This window comes from Schistocerca gregaria, chromosome 11 (genome assembly GCF_023897955.1).
Source record: "Schistocerca gregaria isolate iqSchGreg1 chromosome 11, iqSchGreg1.2, whole genome shotgun sequence".
Classification (NCBI taxonomy): Eukaryota; Metazoa; Arthropoda; class Insecta; order Orthoptera; family Acrididae; genus Schistocerca; species Schistocerca gregaria.
Window position 1 is genome coordinate 110,562,566 of NC_064930.1, and position 26,322 is coordinate 110,588,887.

A 26,322-nucleotide genomic window follows, 5' to 3' on the forward strand; every position below is an offset into this window, starting at 1 on the left:
TGCTGTTTGTAGTAACTTACACGCACTCCTACTTTTTTATTCATTATTAAACCTACTGCATTACCCCTATTTACCCCAAATAGGACTGTGGTTACATTACAGACGGGCTCGGCCGTCTAGTTAATGTAGCGGGCCCGGAGATGGCGGCAGCGGCGCAGCGAGGTTCCGCTGGCGGCCGGCAGGCGGCACTGGCGTCGGCGTTGCGGCAAACTGCAGCGGCGCCGCCGACGAATTGGGCGCTCGGCGCTCAGTGCTTGCCCGAACGTGCCCGAGTGCGGATGGGCACAGCGGTCGCCGCGAAGCAGACTCGCGGCATCGCACTATTCCCGCAATAGTACCTGCGCTCGCCTTCCACCAGGTAAGGCACGGCTCGACGAAAGCTGACCACGCACTTTTCCCCTTCAGCCAGAGACACGTCGCTACGAAAAATAAAGGCGAGGGAAAGAAAATTATTAGTTCATTTCCAGATTCTCGCACTTCTCTGAGTGTAATCCGCCTAGACACACTGCGGTGTGTGTCGGTGGGTACATGCGAGTACGAGTCTGAGCAAGCCCGAATTTCTCTATTTTCTTCGCCAAGACCGTTGCGCGAGATCTCATCATCATCTTTTTAAAGTTCACTGCTGAAGAAAGGCTACCTCTACGCCACACCTACACGTACCTACACACCACCAATCGGGTTGACTCCGTCTCTTCTCATCAATTCCTCGCTTCTCCTATCTACTCTTCGCGGCCATCTCTGTTCCTACATCTACATGTACATTGGACTGTGAGGTGCGTGGCAGAGGATACTTTCCGTTATACTAGTTATTTGGGCTTCCTGGAGTTCCATCCACAAAAATAATTACTACTTAAACGCCTCTCTGTAGGTTGTTGTTCGTCTTAATTTCCTTCGCGATCCGTACTCGTACAATAGGTTGGTGACCGATATTCCCAGATTTCTATATTAATCACTGAAAAACTGAGGCTTGAAACTTTCTAAGAATGCTTTCGCCGTTTAGTTTGCGTTTATCTCGAAGCATTCCTGAGTTCAGTTCTTTCGACATCTCTCACACAAGTCAAAAAAACCTTTTTAACATTCGTGCTGCCGTTCTCTGTACGCGTTCAGTATCCATTAATCCTATTTGGCGTATGTCGCAACATGTATCTTCTAATCAATTTTCTTTGCAGACTGTCTTCATTTCCCCAATATTTTACCAAAGAACTAATGTCTGCTATGAGCTTTACCTGCCACTGAGCCTATGTGATACATGCAAATTCTTACGTACAGGTATTTGTATGAATTGACCGATTCCAAATTTAAAGCGAGTTGCGAGTCTTTGCACTATTTTGAAATCTTCTCAATATTCGGCTGAATATCAGATCAAGCGTTTTTCGTGCATTGCTTAATGTATACGTAACCGCAGCATCCCCGAAAAGTTTGAGGCTGCCATTAATATTGTCTAGTAGGTCATTAATATACAACACCAAGAGAAGCACTTCAATGGGGAAAACCAGAAGTTGCTGTCCATCCAGGGTAATTTGGTGCGTCGTCCTTACCAAAAAATTCTCAATCCAGTCACAAATTTCACCTGATACCGCATGCGACCGTATGCTACTGATTTCAACGCTATTCAGGTCTAGAAATACTGGGTATACCTGGCTGCCTTGAGCCAAAGCTTTCAGCATATCCTGTGAGCGTGAGTTGGATATCCGCATGATAGATGTTTTTGGGATCGATACTGGGTGGCAGTGAGGAGGTCATTTTACTCGAGATACCTCCTTAAGGTCATAGGACCTCTGATGCAGTCTTCTTCTCTGATACCATTCTATGTTCTCTTGTCTCCCCTACAACGCCCTAACACGCATCTTGCAAATTCCCACGCTCAGTAACCCTTACTTCAGCGCCGGATTACACTGCAGGGCATATTAACTGCAGTCTATGGTCCACCACTAAAAAAAACATTTAAAATTTAAAACCAGGTCTGTTTTAGTACCGTTGTACGGGCCTCCCTACAATCGTGAAAGGCATGGGCATAACTATTTTGGATGGATGTTTCAGTAGACGTGTGATATGAATTAAGTTAGCATTCCCGCGCGTTCTTGCAACAAATATCGGGTGGCACCGCATTTGGAAAAATCGCAAAGACTTTTCCACAGCTGCACCCACATGACTGCTCACAATTACGTGCTTGGCACAGGTTTCATAGAACCGGTTTCAGACTATTCCCCGACCGTTCTACTCCAGAATATCACGTACGAAAAATTAACACTGAAGTAAATTTGAAGATGGTATCAGTTCTTTCGGACGGGCCACAGATAAGTCCCTGCAGTCGAACTATCCTCTTAGTCCTCGGTGGCTCAGATGGAAAAAAAAAAACTGACTAAGGGAATCAACGATCAACTTGAACGGGTGTCATGTGACGTCCGCCCAGACCAAACGAAACGAACAACACCGAGAAAAGAAAATAAAAAGTAAAAAAAGAAAGGTGGGTTGAGGGTATGTCATGTAAGCAGGAGATCCCGGGTTCGAGTCCCGGTCGGGGCACGCATTTTTAACTGCCCCGGTGACTTATATCAACGCCTGTATGTAGCTATGGGTATTCATCTCATTGTAATAACACGTAAGTCTTTCCGTGCGAGCTTGGATTTCTGATCATTATTACGATGGTAGTTACCCCGCACGTAGATGGGAGCCAATAAAATATTTTTTCGCACTCGGACTACAAAGATGGTCATTGAAATTTCGTGAAAGTATCTCGCAGCAGCGAAAAACGTCTTTATTTTACTGACTGCCACCCAAACTCGCTTGTCGTATCTGTGACACCCTTTTCCCGTATTTCGCGATGTTACAGACCGAACCGCTCTCCTTTGCACTTTTTCAATGCCCTCCGTCATTCCAATCTGGTAAAGATTCCACAAAACACAGCAATACTACAGGAAAGGCCGGACAAGCGTAGTATAGGCAATTCAGTAGATTTACTACACACTCTGCTAATAAAAAGCGGGATCTGGTTCGCCTTACCGAAACGTTTTTTCCTTGTGATGGTTTCAAAATGGGACTTAACATCTGAGGACCACAAACACCCATGCGCGGCCGGCCGGAGTGGCCGTGCGGTTCTAGGCGCTACAGTCTGGAGCTGTGCGACCGCTACGGTCGCAGGTTCGAATCCTGCCTCGGGCATGGATGTGTGTGATGTCCTTAGGTTAGTTAGGTTTAATTAGTTCTAAGTTCTAGGCGGCTGATCACCTCACAAGTTGTCGCATAGTGCTCAGAGCCATTTGAACCATGGCCGAGGCAGGATTCGAACATGCGACCGTAGCGGTCGCGCGGTTCCAGACTGAAGCGCCTAGAACCGCACGGCCACAACGGCCGGCGTGATGGTTACATTTTAAATTGTTTGTAACTATACTCCCTAGGTTTCTAATTTATCTTCAAGCTTAAACATTCTTTCGTTTATCATGCAACCGAAATTTAACGAATTTTTTTAGTATTCGTGTGGAGGACCTACTGTTCTTTATTGTTCCAGGTAAACTACCACTTTTCACACGACGCAAGTATCTTGTGGGGAACATTTTCCAATTGATTCTGATATTCAGACGAGTTTACTACATATTATTTTCAAACATTCTAAAAGTACTGGTCACATTGTCTCCTAAATCGTTTTATAGGTTAGGAAGACCAGACGGCCTATAACACTTCCTCGGGGAACGTCAGACATCGCTTCTGTTTCACTAGATGACTTCCCGTCAGTTACTACGTGCTGTCACCTTTCTGACAGCAAATCACGAATCCAGTCGTACAACTGAGACGATCTGAGACGATACTTCGTCAGCACGCAACTTTATTAGAAGTCGTTTGTGTGGAGCCAGTGTCAAAAGGCTACTGGAAATCTAAAAATAAGGAATCAATTTGTCGATAGCACTCATTTAGCTCCAGTCCTCCAGTGAACAAAGAGCACGTGAGCTCCACAAGAATTACATTCCCTGAATCCACGTTGGCTGTGTATATCGTTTTCTTCGAGGTATTTCATAATGTTCCGACACAGTATATGTTTCAAACCCTGTTGCAAATCACCTTCATTGAACTGGGATACTTACATTTCTTTTAACAGAATTTTTAATATAATTTTGGCAACTTGAAGTGAACTCATTTTTGATGATGAATGAACTAGTGTTATGAGAGATGAGGCATCTCCATATTTTAGAAGTATTTATTGCAACAATCTCAGTTGCAGCTTGTCCCAAATGATAACTGGTTCCTATCACTTAATTATCATCTTCAGATCTGATTAATCACGAGTTGTGAAAAGCCAATTTTTTTAATGAAAGATCACACTCATAAATAATCAAATAAGAAGACTAGCATTATAACACTATAGCTGCAAATCTGCCGTAGTGATTTTACTGCTTATGACTGTGTTCTTTTCAGATAATAAAAATTAGTTTTCACAATTATTGCCATAGCAGATTCGAAGATTGTCATTAAGTGAACGAAATCATCTCTCATTTGTGATAATTTGGAACTGAGACAGTTGCAATAAACATTTTTAAATTCACATTTTCTGAAAGCCGATTTCTTCCATATCTTATGTCATTCAAGTCACGACTCACAAACGTTTTTATTTCTTGTCGCCAAACGTGGGCTCTTAAACTCTTGGATGCTTGTAAAAACCAATTTCAGGTTATTCATTAATGAGATATGGTCGGAAAGTAACTTAGATTGAATGTACTTAAAATTAGCCTTTTTAGCTGCATTCCTATTGTTACTTTACATGTGTCCAACAAACATGTTTGCTTATAGTTGCAGTATATAATTTTAAAATTGAAATACTGATTTTGGCATTGACATGAAACTCAACTTTGACTCTCCATTGGTAAAAGGATCAACAATTCTATCAAGTCTATTTTTTTATTGTTCTGTCTCACTTGCACAGCTATTTCGGGTCAAAGGTGACTAGATTCCAACTTTTCAGGTAGTTATCGAACCACCACCTAAGTTAAAAATATCTTGTTAAAAGTATCGTACGTCATTAGTCAAAATGTAAAATTCACATATTAAAATATACATGAAAAAAAGTACATCAATAGTCGAAACGTACAGTAACATACGCTTATTAAACTAGATAAGTAGTGTTCTGACACTCTGTATGTTCAAAATAGCAATAGTTCATTATATAGGTTATAACACACGTGGCTTCTTCTGTAATGATTAATAATAACATTCGTACATCTCTTCATAACTGTAAAGCTTTGAACATTCTGTACCTTAAAGTTTGACGTTGAGCGGTTATGAATAGATGAACAAATGTTATTATTAATTATTTCAGAAAAAGCCAGGCGTCTTATAAGCATTCTAATGAACTACTGTGATTTTGAACAGAGAGAGTGCCAGCCGGCCGCGGTGGTCTCGCGGTTCTAGGCGCGCAGTCCGGAACCGTGCGACTGCTACAGTCGCAGGTTCGAATCCTGCCTCGAGCATGGATGTGTGCGATGTTCTTAGGTTAGTTAGGTTTAAGTAATTGTAAGTTCAAGGGAATGATGACCACAGCAGTTAAGCACCGTAGTGCTCAGAGCCATTTGAACCATTTTGAGTGCCAGAAAACTTTTTTTTAGATTTCAACTATTGCTGTACTTTTAACGGTGATAGAAAGCTGTTGAATTAACAGAGATAATGGTTCGATAATGAATGGAACACTTCGAAACTAGTCTCCATGAAGCCAAATAGTCTGTGCAACTGAGACAGAAAAATAGGGATATAATTATATTTACACTGTTTTTTAAAAAAATAATATGTCTATCCGGAGTAGCCTTCTGCTTCAGTTTTTGAATAGTTTTCGAGTTGAAAAAATCCTTCCTCAGTGCTCGTAATTAATATACGCCGATAGCAAACTTTCGTTTACAGGTATGTCACAAGCTTCGTTTTGTATGTCGGGTTTAGCGTACCAGAAGCATTCCGCGCCATCAATAACACTTCCGTTTATATATGGATAATTGGTTGAAGCCGAAAGTCACTTCATGATCCAATAAATACAGTTTTGGAGAACATTAAAAAGTGTTTCCTCTTTGATATCATCAAGCTGAGCCAGACACCGACGGCAAATTCGGTTAATTATTAACTATTTCATTACTTTCTCTCATTATAAGCGACTTTTAGTCTTATCTTAAATTTCCATTAAGACTTATCCTCTCTTCTGTTTCTCATTATAGGGATGTCAAAAGTTAATGCCGAACTTCAAAAAATAGCTTCGATAAATTAGAATCTCCTCACTTCGGTAAATTAGGATCTCCTCGCCTGCCTCTTGTATCATTTCTGAATTTTCCATTGTCCTGATCAAGTACTGCGGAAATTTTGGATACTCGACCACTAATGAACTCCAACAAAACCGAATATAATCAACTAAAGATGTCCATAAGTCTAGAGCCGGTCGTGTTTTGAATAAAACGCCTTCGGTTGTGACTGGTAAAGCATTTTCCCCAACATTACCGTATAACGGAAAGTGTTGCACCGATGCATTTATTCCACGGAATACTAACGTCGGTAGTACCAAAGTCTTGCTTCTCCAGGGCTGCTGGAACACATTCGCTTGAAAGCGAGTAAATAGCTTTAGTGAAACATATTGATCGTAGACGAGCTGCTAAAACCTCATTGCTTCTCTGAATGCAATCCGTTAATCATTAGAAAACGTCACATTCTGCTACATGCACTTCTACATCCAGCTTATTTATTTAGTTGATTAACATCCAATTACTTCTTTACTTACCGTCAGGTGCCGAAATGGGACAGCCACATGTACATACACAGGTGGCGATAGTATGCGTACACAAGCTGTACTACTGGCCATTGACATTGCTACACCAACAAGAAATGCAGATGATAAACGGGTATTTATTGGACAAATATATCATACTAGAACTGACATGTGGGTGCATAGATCCTGAGAAATCAGTACCCAGAACAACGACCTCTGGACGTAATAACGGCCTCGATACGACGGGACATTGAGTCAAACAGACCTCGTATGGCGTGTACAGATACAGCTGCCAGTGTAGCTTCAACACGATACCACAGTTCATCAAGAGTAGTGACTGGCGTATTGTGACGAGCCAGTTGCTCGGCCAACATTGACCAGACGTTTTAAATTGGTGAGAGATCTGGAGAATGTGCTGGCCAGGGCAGCAGTCGAACATTTTCTGTGGCCAGAAAGACCCATACAGGACCTGCAACATGTAGTGATGCATTATCCTGCTGAAATGTGGGGTTTCGCAGCGATCGAATGAAGGGTAGAGCCACGGGTCGTAACACATCTGAAATGTAACGTCAATGCGAAGAAGAGGTGACCGAGACGTGTAACCGATATCTCCCCATACCATCACGCCGCGTGATACGCCAGTATGGCGATGACGAATACAAGCTTCCAATGTGTTTTCACCGCGATGCCGCCAAACACGGATGCGACCATCATGACGCTGTAAACAGAACCTGGATTCTTCCGAAAAAATGACGTTTTGCCATTGGTGCACCCAGGTTCGTCGTCGAGTACACCATCACAGGCGCTCCTGTCTGTGATGCAGCGTCAAGGGTAACCGCAGCCACGGTCTCCGAGCTGATAGTCCGTGCTGCTGCAAACGTAGTGGAACTGTTCGTGCAGATGGTTGTTGTCTTGCAAACGTCTCTATCTGTTGACTCAGGGATCGAGACGTGGTTGCACGATCCGTTACAGCTGTGCGGATAAGATGCCTGTCATCTCGACTGCTAGTGATACGAGGCCGTCGGGATCCAGCACGGCGTTCCGCATTACCCTCCTGAACCCACCGATTCCATATTCTGCTAGCAGTCATTGGATCTCGACCAACGCGAGCAGCAATGTCGCGATACGATAAACCGCAATCGCGATAGGCTACAATCCGACCTTTATCAAAGTCGGAAACGTGATGGTACGCATTTCTCCTCCTTACACGAGGCATCACAACAACGTTTCACCAGGCAACGCCGGTCAAGTGCTGTTTGTGTATGAGAAATCGGTTGGAAACATTCCAGATGTCAGCACGTTGTAGGTGTCGCCACCGGCGCCAACTTCGTGTGAATGCTCTGAAAAGCTAATCATTTGCGTATCACAAAATCTTCTTCCTGTCGGTTAAATCTCGCGTCTATAGCAAGCCAGCCTCGTGGTGTAGCAATTTTAATGTCCAGTAGTGTATAAAAGGGTAGTACATTTCGGAGCACTCATCTGTAGGAAATGGCTTCTGATGTGACTAACGCACTTTGAACGCGGAATAGTAAATGGAGCTAGGCGAATGTGACATTACAATTTAGCAGTGGCCAGAGATTTCAGTATTCATGGATTCACAGTCTCATGAGTGTGCCGAGAATACCAAATTTCATGCGTTACCTCTCACCATGGGCAACGCAGTGGCCGATGGCCTTCACTTAACGACAGAGAGCAGTCTAACTGCAGAAATCAATGTGGGACGTGCGGTGAACGCTCGTACAGTGCTGCCAAATTTGGCGTTAATGGGCTGTGGCAGCAGACGACCAACGCGAGTCCCTTTGCTAACAGCACAGCTTCGACTCTCCCGGGCTCGTGACCACATCGATTGGATCCTGAAGACTGGCAGGCAACGGCCTTGCTGCAGTGGATACACCGGTTCCTGTGAGATCACCGAAGTTAAGCGATGTCGGTCGTGGCCGGCACTTGATAGGTGACCATCCGGGCCGCCATGCGCTGTTGCCATTTTTCGGGGTGCTCTCAGCCTCGTGATGCCAATTGAGGAGATACGCGACCGAACAGTAGCGGCTCCGGTCAAAGAAAACCATCATAACGGCTGGGAGAGCGGTGTGCTGAACCCACGCTCCTCCTATCTGCATCCTCAACTGAGGATGACACGGCGGTCGGATGGTCCTGGTAGGCCACTCGTGGGCTGAAGACGGAGTGCTGAGTGCTGAAGACTGGCAAACCTTGATCTGGCCTTATGAGTCCCAATCTCAGTTGTTAAGAGCTGAAGGTAGGGTTCGAGTATGGCGCAAAATATAATAATTCCAATTCCAAAGAAAGCAAGTGCTGACAGATGTGAAAATTACCGAACTATCAGTTTAATAAGTCACAGCTCCAAAATACTAACGCGAATTCTTTACAGACGAATGGAAAAACTGGTAGAAGTCGACCTCGGGGAAGATCAGTTTGGATTCTGTAGAAATGTTGGAACAGGTGAGGCAATATTTACCTTACACCTTATCTTAGAAGAAAGATTAAGGAAAGCCAAACCTACATTTCTAGCATTTGTAGACTTAGAGAAAGCTTTTGACAATGTTGACTGGAATACTCTCTTCCAAATTCTGAAGCTGGCAGGGGTAGAATACAGGGAGCTAAAGGCTACTTACAATTTGTACAAAAACCAGATGGCAGTTATAAGAGTCGACGGGCACAAACGGGAAGCAGTCGTTGGGAAAGGAGCGAGACAGGTAGCCTCTCCCCGATGTTATTCAATCTGTATATTGAGCAAGCAGTAAAGGAAACAAAAGAAAAATTCGGGGTAGGTATTAAAATGCATGGAAAAGAAATAAAAACTTTGAGGTTCTCTGATGACATTGTAATTCTGTCAGAGACGGCAAAGGACTTGGAAGAGCAGTTGAACGCATTGGACAGTGTCTTGAAAGAAGGGTACAAGATGAACATTAACAAAAGCAAAACGAGGATAATGGAATGTAGTCGAATTAAGTCGGGTGATGCTGAGAGAATTACATTAGGAAATGAGACGCTTAAAGTAGTAAAGGAGTTTTGCTATTTGGGGAGCAAAATAACTGATAGTGGTCGAAGTAGAGAGGTATAAAATGTAGACAGGCAATGGCAAGGAAAGCGTTTCTGAAGAAGAGAAATTTTTTAACATCGAGTATAGATTTAAGTGTCAGGAAGTCGTTTCTGAAAGTATTTTTATGGAGTGTAGCCATGTATTGAAGTGAAACATGGGCGATAAATAGTTTGGACAAGAAGAGAATAGAAAATTTCGAAATGTGGTGCTACTGAAGAATGATGAAGATTAGATGGGCAGATCACGTAACTAATCAGGCGGTATTCAATACAATTGGTGAGAAGAGGAGTTTGTGGCACAACTTGACTGGAAGAAGGGATCGGTTGGTAGGACATGTTCTTAGGCATCAAGGGATGATCAATTTAATACTGGAGGGCAGTGTGGAGGGTAAAACTCGTAGAGGGAGACCAAGAGATGAATACTCTATGCAGATTCAGATGAATGTAGGTTGCAGTAGGTACTGGGAGATGAAGAAGCTTGCACAGGGTAGAGTAGCATGGAGAGCTGCATCAAACCAGTCTCAGGATTGACGAGCACAACAGCAACAAGATGGCGCAGATCCCACAAAGCCACCAACCCATATTGTCAACAAGGCACTGTCCAAGCTGGTGGTGGCTCCATGATAATGCGGGCTTCGTTTACGTGGAATGGTGAGCGTGTTTTGGTGCATGTGAACCGATCACTGGCTGGGAATAGTTACGTTCGGCTTCTTGGAGACCATCTACTGTCATTCATAGAGTTAATGATCTCAAATACACTACTGGTCAGTAAAATTGTTACACCACAGAGATGACGTGCTACAGACGCGAAACTTAACCGACAGAAAGCAGATGCTGTGATATGCAAATTTTTGATTAGCTTTTCAGACCATTCACAGAAGGTTGGCGCTGGTGGCGACACCTACAACGTTCCATCGATTTATCATACACATTCGATCCCTGCGAAACCCTACATTTCAGCAGGATAATGCACGACCGCATATTGCAGGTCCTGTACGGACCATTCTGGATACAGAAAATGTTCGACTGCTGCCCTGGCCAGCACATTCTCCAGATCTCTAACCAACTGAAAACGTCTGGTCAATGGTGGCCGAGCAACTGGCTGGTCACAATACGCCAGTCACTACTCTTGATGAAATGTGGTATCGTGTTGAAGCTGCACGGGCAGCTGTACCTGTACACGCCATCCAAGCTCTGTTTGACTCAATGCCCAGGCGTATCGAGGCCGTTATTACGTCCAGGGGTGGTTGTTGTGGGTACTGATTTCTCACGAACTATGCACCCAAATTCTAGTATAATATATTTGTCCAATGAATACCCGTTTATCATCTGCATTTCTTCTTGCTGTAGCAATTTTAATGGCCAGTAGCGTGTATCACCGGACCTCAATTGTTCGTGACTGGTTTGAAGAATGTACTGGACAATTCGAGCGAATGAGATGGCCACCTCGATCACGCGATATGGAACCAATCGGACATCTATGGGATGTAATAGAGGGGCCAGTTCGCGTACAAAATCCTGCCCTGGCAACACTGCAACGATTGTGGACGGCTATAGCGGCAGCATAGCTCAATATTTGTGCGCAGGATTCCAGCAGCTTGCTGAGTCCGTGTCGTATATCCCATGGCTTTTGTCACCTCACTGTGTTTCTCTTCTGATGTACTTGGTTTTATTTCATGTCTTGTGCGTTACCTAGAGCAACTTTGCTTGTATTTAGTTTTGAGTACCTTGTCTCTCTCCTTTCTTGTGATACACGATTCTTACGGCACTGTTTCTGTTTTGCGAAAACGTCACTTCCCGGAGACAGACTGCAAATAATTTTACAAACACGTTTCGTATTACTCTATTTCTAGTACGAGGGGCGTTTGAAAAGTCCGTGCAAAAATAAAAATGTAACTTCGGGTTGTGAATTAAGGTAAATGACGACATTTTCAGCAACGTCTCTAAAATTATATTCATCATGCTGCAGTTTGGACAACATCTCCGAAGAAGACTAGCTTCAATTGTTCCATGGACCCCTAGTGGAGACTCAGTACGCATGTGGCATTTCTTTTACGTAAGGAAGTGTACCGTTTTATTTTTTTTTTAAAGTCTGAAGTTTTTTTGTACGTGTATTTGAAAACGCTGTGAGGAATGGCTACTGCCGTTATTTTAGGAGGCGTCAAGCAAAGCCAAAAAACTTTAGTAAAACTTGTTACTATTTTGGAGAAACGGATCTGTAGCGTTCTCGAAACGCGCAAATGAATTACCAGATAGCTAATCATCCTGTTGGATACAAAGAAGGTGGCCGAGTGTTAGAAAATATAGGGAGACTTGGCCAAAATTTCCAGTTAGTTTAGCGAATGACATCTCTCTTGAAATCTGGAGCTACCCTACATACGCGTAACAAGGAGAAAGAAACTGCTTTTGTCTGATTACGAGAATAACGACGAACATCTTCTTGGGCATGTGATATTTTATAAGTATTTAGCTGTAATCCTAAGACCTGAAAACAGTATTAGGTACGGACGATCAGTGGAAGACCTACAAGGGTACTTTACAGAGTTACACTCTCCGATTTTATCCATACTGACTTGTCTTTAAGGTCACCTTCTGGACACGAATTTTCTGAAAGAGTGCGATACAATTACCAAAATAACTGAAAGAAATCACGTTTCAAAATTAGAGCAATTCCAAGCGCTACCAAGAAGTCAACATATGTAATATCTTAATGAATTCGTCGGTAGCTCACCGTGTTTCTACCTCAGAAGAAGTACAAATAAAATTAAGTTTTTGATAGACTCGTTAGAAAACAAGCACTTCAGCAAAGCTACAAAGACGTGTCAAAGATCGGAAAGTATAATCCGCATTAATTTTAAAAATTTATTTATACTTTTTGTGGTGCTGTTGTGTCATACTGTGAGTGATACCAGTTTTTATTTCTATTTCCGTTCTTCCTTGTTACTGAATGTATCCTCAGTCACTTCATAATTTAAGTGACGTATATAACGTGAATAATCTTACCAAAAGTTTGTCAGACTTTTTGTGTTTTCTCTGAAAATTGAGTCTTTAATAAGCCTTACCGTTTTTTATAATTTTATGAAAAAATATGAAAATGTAAATAATACCAAAAAATTATTGTAAAAAACGCGTGTAGCTTAATCCAATTGAAATCGTGAAATTGATTATTTGAATCTCGCTGCTGGGAATTTTTTTTGCTCTATTTGAATTCCATTATTATTAACAAGTGAATATGTTAATTAACAAATACTGAATCAATTTTTTAATATAAAGTAGTATTTTTATGTTTGATTACATGTAGTATAAAATAAATTAAAATTTGATACATTAATGCGAAATTCTTTTTTTAATGTAAAAAATTAAGTTACATGAATAATATTGTTTAAGCTTTAGAAATGACAAAGTATTTGATTTTGTGTTTGATGTTTTGCACCACTGTGAGTACTCATGCTAAAAATGAAAAGGAGTGATTTTTTATTTACTTATTAATTTATTTCCCACATCCAGCATTTAAAATTACTACAATGGTGCTATAGCATTAATACACATACACAGTGATTAATTACATACAAGGAATCAATTAGAGGGGAAGTTCAGTAAGATGCAGAAAGAAAATAGTACAATAAAATTATACGCATTAATTTGTACAACAATAATTTATGGATATTAATTAATTTATCAAAATTTTTTGTTCCATATTTCTTAATTAACATTTCCATTTCATAACAAATGCGGAATTTAAATAAAGTGGGAAAAGGAAATATGTTAGAAGTGAGATTTTGTGATTTCAATCGTATTATGCTACACGCTGGGCTACCGACGAATTCGCTCAGTACATCACAAATTTATTCAAGTTAACAGCGTTGGGGCAAATTATAATTCGCAAATGCGATTTATTCGAGGTATTTTGATAATTGCCTCGTACTGCTTTAGGAGACTAATGTGAAGTCCTCTAAGTAGTGACAAAATTCGGAAGGTTGGCTTGTTAAATTTGTTGGGAAAGTGTGTTGCATGTGTAGAGAAAACCGCACGAAAGACAATGGTGCGACCAATTCTAGAGTACTGTCCTCAGTTTCGAGTAGGCCGATAGAGTAGACATGGGAAGAATTCAAGGACGTGCTGCCAGGATCATATACCAAAGTGCACCAGAGATGCTTGGGGAACTTCGGTGACTTGGAAGTGAGACTATGTAGTTCTTTGGAAATACTGTTGGTTAGATTTAGAGAACCGTCATTTGAAGAAGGATTCGCAACACCTGTGCTGCGATCGTGGCATAACCCTGCGCAGGGATAATAGGAATAAGGTAAATAGAGGTTACGATATGTACAGAAGCATGTAGACATTCATTATACCTTTACTCAGTTCGCCGACTGAATAAGATATAAAGGCCGTCATGTTGTACAGTTGATAATGGTGGCACCTGAATAAATGAATTAAAATTTGTGCTACGACCGGGACTTGAACCCAGGTCTCCATGTTTACTATGCAAGAAAGCTGATCACTATATCAGCGCAGCACTATGCTCCACACTGCTGCACGGATTACTCAAGTCCAATGCCCTCTCCAACGCAAATTTCAGATCTTCTATTTTCCCCCTAAATCGTTACTACTGCTGGTGCTCTCCAGCACTGGAATAGCACCCCAGAGTTGGTCGTAATGGGGAAATTCTGTACCTCGGGAGATTATAGATCTTATAATTAAATTTTGTTCGAGATACGTAAATCTCATCTTTATCTACGATAATGCTGGAAGCTGAATAATTGTACAGGTGGTTGCAGAGTACGTAATCTACACTCATGCTCATAAATAAAGGATAATTGCGGAATGTGGTGCCACACAACGTGGCACTAAACAAAACCGGCGCTAATAGCATAGGCACATAGGGAACACACAGGACACAGATCTGTGAGTCCATGGTATTGGTGATAAGTTGAGAAAACCGTCCCGAAACACATGTCCTACAAAACGCCACTGTTTCCTGCGCATGTACCCCGACATCAGTATGTGATATGATCACCATGCACACGTACACAGGCCACACAACGGGTTGCCATTCTCTGGATCAGGTGGTCGAGCAGCTGCTGGGGTATAGCCTCCCATTCTTGCACCAGTGCCTGTCGGAGCTCCTGAGGTGTCGTAGGGGTTTTAAGGCGTGCAGCGATACGTCGACCGAGAGCATCCCAGCCGTGCTCGATGGGGTTTAGGTCTGGAGAACAGGCAGGCCGCTCCATTCGCCTGATATCTTCTGTTTCAAGGTACTCCTCCACGATGGCAGCTCGGTGGGGCCGTCCGTTATCATCCGTCATTAACAATCATCTACAACCATTCGCGCCCGCCGCGGTGGTCTAGCGGTTCTACGCGCTCAGTCCGGAACCGCCCGACTGCTACGGTCGCAGGTTCGAATCCTGCCTCGGGGACGGATGTGTGTGATGTCCTTAGGTTAGTTAGGTTTAAGTAGTTCTAAGTTCTAGGGGACAGATGTTAAGTCCCATAGTGCTCAGAGCCATTTTGAGCCAGCCATTCGCTGGCAGAAACATCCGTACCTAAAGAATGGAAAATTGCTCAAGTCACACCAATACCCAAAAAGTGAAGTAGGAGTAATCCGCTGAATTACAGGCCTATATCACTAACGTCTATTTACAGTAGGGTTTTGGAACATACTGAATTCGAACATTATGAAGAACCTCGAAGAAAACGATTTATTGACACATAGTCAGGACGGTTTCAAAAAATATCGTTCCTGTAAACAACAACTAGCTCTTTACACTCATGAAGTAATAAGTGCTATCAACAGGGGAGTCAAATTCATTCCGTATTTTTAGATTTCCAGAAGGCTTTCGACACCGTTCCTCACAAGCGTCTTCTAGTCAAACTGCGTGCCTACGGAGTATCGCCTCAGTTGTGCGACTGGATTCGTGATTTCCTGTCAGAAAGCTCACAGTTCGTAGTAATAGACGCAAAAGTCATTTAGTAAAACAGAAGTGTTATAGGCCGTCTGTTGTTCCTGATCTATATCAACGGCATAGGAGGCAATCTGAGTAGATGTCTTAGACTATTTGCAGATGATGCTGTCATTTACCGTCTTATAAAGTCATCAGATGATCAAAACGAATTGCAAAATGATTTAGATAAGATATCTGTATGGTGCGAATGGTGCCAATTGACCCTGAATAAAGAAAAGTGTGAAGTCGTTCACATGAGAACTAAAAGAAATCAGCTAAATTTTGAGTACGCGGTAAGTCACACAAATCTGAAGGCTGTAAATTCAGCTAAATACTTAGGGATTACAATTACAAACAACGTAAATTGGAACGATCACATATTGTGGGTAGAGCAAACGAAAGACTGCGATTCAATGGCAGAACACTTGGAAGGTGCAACAGGTCTACTAAAGAGACTGCTTACACCACGCTTGTCCGCCCTATTCTTGGTTATTGCTGTGCGGTATGGGATCCGCATAAGTTGGGACTGACGGATGACATCGAAAAAGTACAAAGAAGGGCAGCTCGGTTTATGTTATCGCGAAATAGGCGAGATACATCTGCATCTACATCTACATTTATACTCCGCAAGACACCCAACGGTGTGTGACGGAGGGTACTTTACGTGCCACTGTCATTACCTCCCTTTTCTGTTCCAGTCGCGTATGGTTCGTGGGAAGAACGACTGCCGGAAAGCCTCCGTGCGCGCTCGAAACTCTCTAATTTTACATTCGTGATCTCGTCGGGAGGTATAAGTAGGGGGAAGCAATATATTCGATACCTCATCCAGAAACGCACCCTCTCGAAACCTGGACAGCAAGCTACACCGCGATGCAGATCGCCTCTCTTGCAGAGTCTGCCACTCGAGTTTGCTAAACAACTCCGTAACGCTACCACGCTTACCAAATAACCCTGTGACGAAACGCGCCGCTCTTCTTTGGATCTTCTCTATCTCCTCTGTCAACCCGACCTGGTACGGATCCCACACTGATGATCAATACTCAAGTATAGGTGGAACGAGTGCTTCGTAAGCCACCTCCTTTGTTGATGGACTACATTTTCTAAGGACTCTCCCAATGAACTTCAACCTGGCACCCGCCTTACCAACAATTAATTTTATATGATCATTGCACTTCAAATCGTTCCGTACGTTCCCAGATATTTTACGGAAGTAGCTTCTACCAGTGTTTGTTCCGCTATCATATAATCATACAATAAAGGATCCTTCTTTCTATGTATTCGCAATACATTATATTTGTCTATGTTAAGGGAGAGTTGCCACTCCCTGCACCAAGTGCCTATCCGCTGCAGATCTTCCTGCATTTCGTTACAATTTTCTAATGCTGAAACTCCTCTCTATACTACAGCATCATCCGCGAAAAGCCGCATGCAACTTCCGACACTGTCTACTAGGTCATTTATATACTGTATATTGTGAAAATCAATGGTCCCATAACACTCCCCTGTGGCACGCCAGAGGTTACTTTAACGTCTGTAGACGTCTCTCCATTGAGAACAACATGCTGTGTTCTGATTGCTAAAAACTCTTCAATCCAGTCACACAGCTGGTCTGATATTCCGTAGGTTCTTACTTTGTTTATCAGGCGACAGTGCGGAACTGTATCGAACGCCTTCCGGAAGTCAAGGAAAATAACATCTACCTGGGAGCCTGTATCTAATATTTTCTGGGTCTCGTGAACAAAGAAAGCGAGTTGTGTCTCACACGATCTCCGTTTCCGGAATCCATGTTGATTCCTACAGAGTAGATTCTGGGTTTCCAGAAACGACATGATACGCGAGTAAAAAACATGTTCTAAAATTCTACAGCAGATCGATGTTAGAGATATAGGCCTATAGTTTTGCGCCTCTGCTCGACGACCCTTCTTGAAGACTGGCACTACCTGTGCTCTATTCCAATCGTTTGGAACCTTCCGTTCCTCTAGAGACTTGCGGTTCACGGCTGTTAGAAGGGGGGCAAGTTCTTTCGCGTACTCTGTGTAGAATCGAATTGGTATCTCGTCAGTTCTCCTCTGTTGAGTGATTCCAGTAGCTTTTATATTCCTTGGACTCTTATCTCACATACATGATACGTGAATTGGAGTGGCAACCATTAAAACAAAGGCGTTTTTCGTTGCGACGGGATCTTCTCATGAAATTTCAATCACCAGTTTTCTCCTGCGATTACGAAAACATTCTGTTGGCGCCCACCTACGTAAGGAGAAATGATCATCACGATAAAATAAGAGAAATTAGGGCCCGCACAGAAAAATTTAAGTGCTCGATTTTCCCGCGTGCCGTTCGAGAGTGGAACGGTAGAGAGACAGCTGGAAGCTGGTTCATTGAACCCTCTGCCGGGCACTGTATTGTGAATAGCATAGTAATCACGTAGATCTATATGTACCTCTCTTAATTCCTCCCTCCATATGTAAAACTTTCATCTACTCCGTTCCCCTTGTGTCTTGTAGGGGTGTATAACAGGAGTTTGCCGGACGGCCTGTATCGGCGAACATCCTGCGACAGCGGCGAACGCCAGATACCAAGTTTGGTTCCATCCTCTCCCCCCCCCCCCCCTCCCCCCCACGCCACCTTGAGACGGGGCGATATCGACCGCGTCTGGTCATGCGCGAGGTCGAACAGAGGGCAGAGGTCAACAACCCCTCTGTACTCTGCACCTAAGCGGATCGCCCACCACTCTACAGGTATTTCGCTCCTACTAGGTCAGTCGTTCCCAACTTGCGGGTAATTACCCCTTGAGGGGTAAAATGAAATTTCCTGAGGGGTAAAAACCAAACGACTCTGTTTCAGTCACGAAACTAAATTATTTTCAAAAGATCATTACTATAACGTGTACAACTTTGCTTCCGCCGTTTTTTTCTCCAACATTTGAGGCTTTAATGAAACAAACTGGTTACACATGTATCGTTCAAAGTACTCTTCATCGCTGGCCGCTACTTTCTCCCATCTTTCGGGCAGTGTACCAATCCCGCGCGAAAAAGTTGTTCATCTTCTGAAGCGATCCACGAATCGATCCAATTTGTGACTTCTTCATGAGATCGGAAGTGTTGGTCAGCCAGGCTATGCGGCATTGCTCGCGTATCATGTCGTTTCTGGAAACCCAGCATCTACTCTGTAGGAATCAACATGGATTCCGGAAACAGCGGTAGTGTGAGAGCCAACTCGCTTTATTTGTTCATGAGACCCAGAAAATATTAGATACTGGCTCGCAGATAGATACCATTTTCCTTGGCTTCCGAAACGCGTGCGATACAGTTCCGCACTGTCGCCTGATAAACAAAGTAAGAGCCTACGGAATATCAGATCAGCTGTGTGGCTGGATTGAAGAGTTTTTAGCAAACACTTATTATCAATGGAGAGACGTCTACAGACGTTAAAGTAACCTCTGGCGTGCCACAGGGGAGTGTCATGGGACCATTGCTTTTCACAATATATATAAATGACCTAGTAGATAGTGTCGGAAGTTCCGTGCGACTTTTCGCGGATGATGCTGTAGTATACAGAGAAGTTGCAGCAATAGAAAATTGTAGCGAAATGCAGGAAGATCTGCAGCGGATAGGCACTTGGTGCAAGGAGTGGCAACTGACCCTGAACATAGACAAACGTAATGTATTGCGAATACATAGAAAGAAGGATCCGTTATTGTATGATTACATCATAGCGGAACAAACACTGGTAGCAGTTACTTCAGTAAAATATCTGGGAGTATGCGTGCGGAACGAGTTGAAGTGGAATGATCATATAAAAGTAATTGTTGGTAAGGCGGGTACCAGGTTGAGATTTATTGCGATAATCCTTAGAAAATGTAGTCCATCAACAAAGAAGGTGGCTTACGAAACACTCGTTCGACCTCTACTTGGGTATTGCTCATCAGTGTGGAATCCGTACGATGTCGGGTTGATAGAGGAGATAGAGAAGATCCAAAGAAGAGCGGCGCGTTTCGTCACAGGGTTATTTGGTAACCGTGATAGTGTTACGGAGATGTTTAACAAACTCAAGTGGCAAACTCTGCAAGAGAGGCGCTCTGCAGCGCGGTGTAGCTTGCTGTCCAGGTTTCGAGAGGGTGCGTTTCTGGATGAGGTATCGAATATACTGCTTCCCCCTACTTATACCTCCCGAGGAGATCACGAATGTAAAATCAGAGAGATTGGAGCGCGCACGGACGCTTTCAGACAGTCGTTTTTCCCGCGAACCGTACGCGAGTGGAACAGGAAAGGGAGGTAATGACTGTGGCACGTAAAGTGCCCTCCTCCGCACACCGTTGTGTGGCTTGCGGAGTATATATGTAGATTTAGAATAGGTGATAGTCAGAGGGAGCAATGTCTGGAGAATACGGCGGGTGGGGTAGGACTTTTCATTTTAAGGTTTCCAAGTACGTTTTGACCTCTTTTTTGCAACGTGAGGTCGAGCGTTGTCGTGCTGGAAAATCACTTTATCATGCCCCTCGCTGTATTGCGGCCATTTGTCTTTCAATACTCAGCTCAAACGCGTTAACTGCGTTCGATAACGAGCACCTGTGATTGGTTCACTCTGTTTTAACACCTCATAGTGCACGATGCCAAGTTGGTCCCACCAAATGCAGAGCATGGTTTTGGAGCCGTGAATATTCGTTTTGGCCGTCAACGTGGAAGCATGGCCAGGATATCCCCATGATTTTTTGCATTTAGGGTTATTGCAATGAACCCATTTTTCGTCCCCGGTCACCATGCGATGCAGAAATCCCTCCCGTTTTTGCTTCTGAAGCAACTGTTCACAAACACACAAACGCCGTTCAACGTCTCTCCGCTTCAGCTCACACGGGACCCAAGTTCCTTCTTTCTGAATCATGCCTATAGCCTCGAGACGTTTTAAAATGGCTTTCTGTGTCACTCCCACTAATCGTGCCAATTATTGTTTAGTTTGACGCGAGTCTTCACTCAGCAGTGTCTCCAATTCTGCATCTTAGAAAACATTCTCTCTTCCACAACTATGCCGGTCTACGACGTTAAAATCACCGTTCTTGAAGCGTTGGAACCACTGATAATGTCCTTACCATATGTACGTGAGAGCATTCAATGAGACTCAGCTGCTGTTTTCTTCATACTGAAACAAAACTGTAACACCTCTCGCAAGTGACGAGAATTAGGCTCGTAAACTGACATTTTCAATCGAGAAAAACTTCATGATTTGGATACAAATAGACTACTGTTTGAATGAGGTTATGTTGACCGAGGTCCAAGCTAACTGCCTGACGTCTGCGATCTGTTCCCACCGCTACTTACCGTTGTCGCCACCTATCGGCAAAGTTGTACACCTTATATTATCACAATTTTGTAAGACTCTAATATTGATTACATAAGTTGTCAGAAATTACTTTTTCTCAATTTGTAGCATTACCACTACAATCATATTGTTTGTCTCGTATATCACTGATGAAAAAAGTGAGACATATACGCAACAAATGATGATTATCTCAACAAAATGTCTTCTGAAAGTCGTAGGTAGTAGCTGCAGCAGTCAATAAATTCTTCATTACGCGTTTCGAAACTGATAACTGAATTAAATGACAGCACGACACAGCACTAAGTATATCAGGGCTACTATAGTGCTGTATACAATTTTATTATTATTATTATTATTGTTACAGTGGTTAGACAGCCTGAAGTCGTCCATTTTCTGCCCGTTGAGTAGTATGAAGTTCAGTAATGAAGTGATTTACGAACGGTAAGTATAGTGTACATATCTCAACTTTTGAATGGTTTGAATGGTGTTGCAGCGTGCGGGTCAAGTGAGCGCGGCCATGGAGCGGAGTAATGCAGGGGAAGCATGGTTTGAATGTCTGTACCCTCACTGTGCCTAGTTTACTTTCTCAGTGGTTCAAGTGGCTCCGACAAGGGAACCTCCCCATCGCACCCCCCTCAGATTTAGTTATAAGTTGGCGCAGTGGATAGGCCTTGAAAAACTGAACACAGGTCAATCGAGGAAACCGAAAGAAGTTGTGTGAACGCCGGCACGGTAGCTCAGCGTGTTCTGTCAGAGGGTTAGCTGCCCTCTGTAACAAAAAAATAACTGAGTTAATCGATCAACAACGAACTTAAAGGGATGTCTTACGACGTCCGCCCCGAGAAGATTCAACGAACAAAATGAGATTACAAAAAAAAAAAAAAAAGAGGTCCTCGGTTCAAATCTTCCCTCGAGTGAAAAGTTTACATTCTTCATTTTCGCAAAGTTATGATCTGTCCGTTCGTTCATTGACGCCTCTGTTCACTGTAATAAGTTTAGTGTCTGTGTTTTTTGACCGCACCGCAAAACCGTGCGATTAGCAGACGAAAGGACGTGCCTCTCCAATGGGAACCGAAAACATTTGATCGCAAAGCCATAGGTCAACCGTTTCCTCCGCAGGAAAACACGTCTGATATATTCTATACGACACTGGTGACGGCATGTGCGTCACATGACAGGAATATGTTGTCGACCCAGCTAACTTGTACACTTGGCGAATGGTTAAAAAGATTCTTCTACCTTGCCCGATTTAGGTTTTCTTGTGGATCTGATAATCACTCCCAAAAAAGTGATGGAAACATAAGAGTTTGTCACGGACGGACAGACAGATAATAATTGTCTGAAAATAAAAAAAAAATAGTTTTCAATTGAGGGAAGACTTCAAACCAAGGACCTCTCTTTCCGAAACTGCTCACGCTAACCATTTTTTTTTTTTAATTCATTTTGCTCGATATTGTTCGTTGCGTTTGGTCTGGCCGGACGTCACAAGACATCCGTTCAAGTTCATCGTTGATTCTTTGACTCAGTTTTTTTTATTACAGAGGGCACGCAGCCCTCTGACCGAACACGCTGAGCTACCGTGCCGGCATCATGGGGCCACGGCGCTCCTAGAGTTACCCTATCCTTGATGTTGCCTATCTTGCACATGGACTACTCAGTTTGTATATTTTGCTTATGTTTTTCATAGTTCCATATAACTTCTTCCTGTTTTCTCGACTGATCTGTGTTCAGTTTTTCAAGGCCTATCCACCGTGCCAACTTATAACTAAATCTGAGGGCGGTGCGATGGGGAGATTCCCTTGTGAGCACTAAGAGACTTAATGTCTGAGGTCATCAGTCCCCTAGAACTTAAAACTACTTAAACCTAACTAACCCAAGGACATCACACACATCCGTGCCCGAGCAGGATTCGAACCTGCGACCGTAGCAGTGACCAGCTTAGCTTTCTTATCTGAGAAGGAGTTGTGGCTAGCACTTGCGAGGCACCACGAATTTCTTAGTCATTCATTCTAATACACACACACACAAAATAAATATCATTCGTCTTTCATCATTTTAAAAATAACAGTGCTGCGAAAAAAGTCTTTCATGTGCGAGAATGAGTGCTAGTTCTGAAAGGTTCGCAGGAGAGCTTCTGTAAAGTTTGGAAGGTAGGTGACGAGGTACTGGCAAAAGTAAAGCTGTGAGTACCGGACGTGAGTCGTGCTTCTGTAGCTCAGTTGGTAGAGCACTTGCCCGCGAAAGGCAAAGGTCCCGAATTCGAGTCTGGGTCGGGCACGCAGTTTTAATCTGCCAGGAAGTTTCTTTCATATACGGTTTAGCTAGGTGATAAAGTTGGTATGGCAGGGAACGGGGGGGGGGGGGGGGGGGGGGTTCTGATTGCACTGAGAGGTAATGGTCTAAGAACTGTAAAGGTGATATCGATCGAGAAAAATCAAAGATAATTTTACAGTATGACTGACTATACCCGGCGAACTTCGTTCCACCTCTGAAAATCTTTATATGTTATAGCTGACCCGGCAAACGTTGTTTTGCCATATAAGAATTATGTATACGTGTAACACAATAGCCGTTGATCGCGGGAGCTCATGACACAAACACTAATAATGGGGGAGTGAGGATAGGCTTAGGGGAAAGTCCGGCAGCATCGGCCGCTATTAGTTGTGGCGTTTCTACGGCAGATCGCGCGGGTTTAACAACTGCAGCCGATACACGGCTCGCCCATGAGCACAAAAACATAGCGGCAATTTCGTGTCGAAACGTGTTCGCCAGCATTATGAATGCGCACACGCATCGAATTTTATCGTACGTAAAAATATTGTACGATTACATTTTTTTAGAGGAACAAAGGAGAGCATAGGAACTTGTTTGTTCCACTAAAAGAATTTGATCGTACGATATACTTCCGTACGATAAAAATCGATGCTTGTGCGCTAGGCCCAAATGTCGGTTTGGTGAATGACGCGGGGTACCTACACTCCTGGAAATGGAAAAAAGAACACATTGACACCGGTGTGTCAGACCCACCATACTTGCTCCGGACACTGCGAGAGGGCTGTACAAGCAATGATCACACGCACGGCACAGCGGACACACCAGGAACCGCGGTGTTGGCCGTCGAATGGCGCTAGCTGCGCAGCATTTGTGCACCGCCGCCGTCAGTGTCAGCCAGTTTGCCGTGGCATACGGAGCTCCATCGCAGTCTTTAACACTGGTAGCATGCCGCGACAGCGTGGACGTGAACCGTATGTGCAGTTGACGGACTTTGAGCGAGGGCGTATAGTGGGCATGCGGGAGGCCGGGTGGACGTACCGCCGAATTGCTCAACACGTGGGGCGTGAGGTCTCCACAGTACATCGATGTTGTCGCCAGTGGTCGGCGGAAGGTGCACGTGCCCGTCGACCTGGGACCGGACCACAGCGACGCACGGATGCACGCCAAGACCGTAGGATCCTACACAGTGCCGTAGGGGACCGCACCGCCACTTCCCAGCAAATTAAGGACACTGTTGCTCCTGGGGTATCGGCGAGGACCATTCGCAACCGTCTCCATGAAGCTGGGCTACGGTCCCGGACACCGTTAGGCTGTCTTCCGCTCACGCCCCAACATCGTGCAGCCCGCCTCCAGTAGTGTCGCGACAGGCGTGAATGGAGGGACGAATGGAGACGTGTCGTCTTCAGCGATGAGAGTCGCTTCTGTCTTGGTGCCAATGATGGTCGTATGCGTGTTTGGCTCCGTGCAGGTGAGCGCCACAATCAGGACTGCATACGACCAAGGCACACAGGGCCAACACCCGGCATCATGGCGTGAGGAGCGATCTCCTACACTGGCCGTACACCTCTGGTGATCGTCGAGGGGACACTGAATAGTGCACGGTACATCCAAACCGTCATCGAACCCATCGTTCTACCATTCCTAGACCGCAAGGGAACTTGCTGTTCCAACAGGACAATGCACGTCCGCATGTATCCCGTGCCACCCAACGTGCTCTAGAAGGTGTAAGTCAACTACCCTGGCCAGCAAGATCTTCGGATCTGTCCCCCATTGAGCATGTTTGGGACTGGATGAAGCGTCGTCTCACGCGGTCTGCACGTCCAGCACGAACGCTGGTCCAACTGAGGCGCCAGGTGGAAATGGCATGGCAAGCCGTTCCACAGGACTACATCCAGCATCTCTACGATCTTCTCCATGGGAGAATAGCAGCGTGCATTGCTGCGAAAGGTGGATATACACTGTACTAGTGCCGACATTGTGCATGCTCTGTTGCCTGTGTCTATGTGCCTGTGGTTGTGTCAGTGTGATCATGTGATGTATCTGACCCCATGAATGTGTCAATAAAGTTTCCCCTTCCTGGGACAATGAATTCACGGTGTTCTTATTTCAATTTCCAGGAGTGTAGTTAAAGTGCTCGGTCTAGTTACGTCGATTCAAAGTGGGATATTCGAGTCGCTGCTTTTGGTAGTTTCTCCTCAATTGCCCACGTACCGAAATAAAGAAAGACTATCACCGGTAGACACCTGGCGGGCATAACTGATCAAGTGATAATTGTTCAGTTATCGACAGGGGTTGAAAATTATTAAATTACTATAATCGATATTAAAAAATAGGGGTTGGTGGTGGTGGTGGTTAGTGTTTAACGTCCCGTCGACAACGAGGTCATTAGAGCAGGAGCGCAAGGATTGGGAAGGAAATCGGCCGTGCCCTTTCAAAGGAACCATCCCGGCATTTGCCTGAAACGATTTAGGGAAATCACGGAAAACCTAAATCTGGATGGCCGGAGACGGGATTGAACCGTCGTCCTCCTGAATGCGAGTCCAGTGTGCTAACCACTGCGCCACCTCGCTCAGTAGGGGTTGGTGGTAGAAGGATGAAAATTAAGGGTTGCGTGTGTTTTGTAATACCAAATCATAAAAAAATAAGAATAAAAATTTTTGTCCAAAAAATAAGAAAAATATTTTGGGGTGGCCACCCTTACCACTTAGGGGTATGAAAAATAGATAACGGCCGATTCTCAGACGTACCGAATATACACGTAAAACGTCATCAGTATCGATCGAGCCGTTGATCAAATGATAATTGATCAGTTATCGACTGGGGGTGAAAATTATTAAATTACTAAAATCGATATTAAAAAATAGGGGTTGGTGGTAGAAGGATGAAAATTTAGGGTTGCGTTTATTTTCTAATGCCACATCATAAAAAAATAAGAATAAAAACTTCTGTCCAAAAAATAAGAAAAATATTTTTGGGTTGACCACCCTTATCACTTAGGGGTAT

At 43.8% G+C, this 26,322-nt stretch overlaps 1 protein-coding gene across 1 annotated transcript in view; it reads left to right on the forward strand.

Annotated features, from left to right (window-relative positions):
• The first annotated feature begins 257 nt into the window (after nt 1-257).
• The window catches only part of LOC126295311 (probable cationic amino acid transporter), a 575,633-nt gene continuing 549,568 nt past the window's right edge, over nt 258-26,322 (forward strand). Inside the window, exon 1 of the mRNA XM_049987757.1 lies at nt 258-358. The gene's annotated coding sequence lies outside the window, so the exon portion shown is untranslated. The remainder of the gene's footprint in view (nt 359-26,322) is intronic.